Source organism: Octopus bimaculoides, chromosome 14 (genome assembly GCF_001194135.2).
Source record: "Octopus bimaculoides isolate UCB-OBI-ISO-001 chromosome 14, ASM119413v2, whole genome shotgun sequence".
NCBI lineage: Eukaryota > Metazoa > Mollusca > Cephalopoda > Octopoda > Octopodidae > Octopus > Octopus bimaculoides.
Genome location: NC_068994.1, coordinates 46,144,091 through 46,147,162, shown reverse-complemented (window position 1 = coordinate 46,147,162; position 3,072 = coordinate 46,144,091). Strand labels below are relative to the sequence as shown.

The following is a 3,072-nucleotide window of genomic DNA, read 5'->3' as shown; positions in this document are numbered from 1 at the left end:
ACCGGGCTTTGTGAGTGTTTATTGAGCGAAAAACACCTAAAGCTCCACGAGGCTTCTGCAGGGGATGGTGGCGAACCCTGCTGTACTCTTCCACCACAACTTTCTCTCACTCTTACTTCCTGTTTCTGTTGTGCCTGTAATTAAAAGGGTTAGCCTTGTCACACTGTGTCACGCTGAATATCCCCGAGAACTACGTTAAGGGTACACGTGTCTGTGGTGTGCTCAGCCACTTGCACGTTAAATTCACGAGCAGGCTGTTCTGTTGATCGGATCGACTGGAACCCTCGACGTCGTAAGCGACGGAGAGCCAACAAAAACAATCGTCCTTCCCACCATCATCATTTGTAGCTGTAGCTCTCTTGCTTGAAGGTTGGCAGATTGCGCCAAGTTGAAACATGTCACATATTTACGGAAGCCAACGTAGCAAATAAAGAGAGTGATATATTAAAATAAGTCAGATAGATAAAGATTAATTGGCAATTTGACAGATAATCCTTTCTACTATAGTTACAAAGCCGGATACTTTTGAGGAGGGGGCGAGTTAATTACACTGACCCCGAAAGGATGTGAGGCAAAGTGGACTTCGGAGAAATTTGAACTCAAAACGTCAAGCCGAAAGCAATGCTGCTAAGAGCTTTTGTCCGGCGTTCTCACGATTCTGCCGGCTCACCGACTTAATTTGGCTGAAAATTAGACCTACGTAGTGACAGACAGAACAAAAGACTAACAGATCTTCTCTTAATCAACGTTAGCCGGTATCTCTGATTAACATACTTGACGTAGCAAAGTAATAATTTCTTAAGTAAATTAAAATTATACTCTTAGTGACAAAAACGATCATTTTATAAATTTGTAATTCTGATCAAAATATAAGAAACAGTGGAGACAACCACAAAATATTGAATTAGTTAAAAATAATCATGTATGGTGGATTGTTGAGGAGTGAGTCTGAACTAGAACAATATTGTGTTTCGATGTTATTAGACCTCTTCAAGGACGTATATTTTATCTATTAATCTAGATCTTAAGACGACTATAAAAATATAGAAGCAAATACGAGCCTAGGTTGCCCTCTTTTGCTGTGTTTGATTAGAAAAAGTCATTTAGATAATTATAATTTAGATAGTTATTATTATTATTATTATTATTTTAGGGTGGTGAATTGGCAGAATGGTTAGAGCGACGGACATCATACTTAGCTGCATTTTCCCAGCCCTTTTTACAGTCTGAGATCTAATTCCACTAAGTCAACTTTGCCATTCATCTTTGCGTGAAGATAAAATAAAGTGTCAGTCAAGTTCTGAGGTCAATGTAGTCAACTCACCCCGCCTTCAAGATTACTGGCCTTGTGCCAAAATTACAAATAATTATTATCATCATTAATTATTTAGAAATTATTATTCACATCCTTAGTACAAGGATATGAGTTCAACAAAGTAAATTTCTTGGTTTACTATATCAAGTATGCTAGTCCCTGCTTTACTATTAATTGTTCATGCAGAATGTGTCCCAAAGGAATTTTCTTCCAGTTCTATTATATATTTAGTCTATTAGAGAGTTTGATTAATAGACAGACAGGTAGACAGTCAAACAGACAAACAGGCGTACAAACAGAATGACGAACATTTAATTAGATCTATATACCAGTAAAGGGACAGATTGAATAAATGATAAATTACTGTGGCTATCGATCTTCCACCATTAACAGCACCAACTAACGAAATAGAAAGCATACAGCCGGTAATTCTGTTAGCCAGTAGAGCACGAATCCCTTAAATAGCTGTCTATATTGGACAATCTTTGCCTTAATATACGAAAAGCAGGTTGGAATGCTGTTAATCATAAGTTGTCTGCAACTATCAACCACAACACCATCAAAATAACCTATATGGATATAATCCACAACAAATATGTTATCTATTATATATTTCATGGTCTCTTTATTGGTTTTAGTCGTGTGACTGCAGCCATGCTGGAGCACCTTCCAGTGCTTTTGGTTGATTTTTTTTTGGAACGTAGTACAACCTTTGTTCCTTAAGTCTTTAACTTCTGATGAAATCGATGGGGGTGCCGTCGAGTCATATAGCATATCTTTGGCATTTAAACCTAGCGGAGACCACCTGTCTCTATGTGAGACCAAAGCTGATAATTTTCTAGAAAGAAACGAAAAAGACAAGAGCGAAAAAGAAGAAACGACTCAATTACTGGCCTAGTAATTCACTTAACCCGAAAGAATGAAAGGCAAAGTTGATTTCGGTGCGACTTGAAATCTCTGCGCAAAGATCCAGAACGAATACTACCAAAATATTCTGTCTGACTATCTAACGACTCAGTCAACTTGTCGCTTTGCAAATATAACATAATGAATATTTTGGTATTTTATACATAGCTTGCACTAAAAAGGATATGTCCTTCATCAACTGTCAACTGGAGATTGTAGCGATTTCGACAACCTTCTGACAGGACCACTCCCTCCAATCCTCCCAACTCAGTTATTCATCAAGCCTGCTGCAGTTTGTAACTATTACTCTATTACATAACAAATATTTTTGTAAAAGTGATTTGTTACATAATGCATTACACATATTGCATAACGTTATTTGTATGCACGCAAAATAAATGTTATACAAAACAGATGTAATACAAAGCCAGTTATTACATAAACATAGTTATTAAAATATCAAGTGCGGCGGGGAGGTTCTTATAAAAATCAATTGTTTATCTAATATTGAAATGACTTTTTTTTTTCTAAAAAAAAGGTAATTGAATATTTTTTCCCACCAAATACTATCAATTTAAATATATTACAAAATCTTGTTTCAAAATTTTATTTCTGCAGGAAAAATATAATCCAAATACAAGTTATAGTCTTTCTTAAATCTTTTTCGTAATGTTTTTTCCGTGTCACTAATTCTCTTTGCCTCTTTGTGTTTTTATCTTTCTACTTTCTATCAATATTTGGAAAGCTTATTTTTGTCCCAAAAACAAAATGTGTAAATGCATATAATTAAGAGAAATAAATGGAAACAAATAAAAGATTGAAACCAACATAAATTTGTATATATATATATG

At 35.3% G+C, this 3,072-nt stretch overlaps 1 protein-coding gene across 1 annotated transcript in view; it reads left to right on the top strand.

The window, feature by feature from the left end:
* The window catches only part of LOC106870532 (BTB/POZ domain-containing protein 16), a 243,135-nt gene that overhangs the window by 51,519 nt on the left and 188,544 nt on the right, over window positions 1-3,072 (top strand). The gene's annotated exons all lie outside the window — the stretch shown is intronic.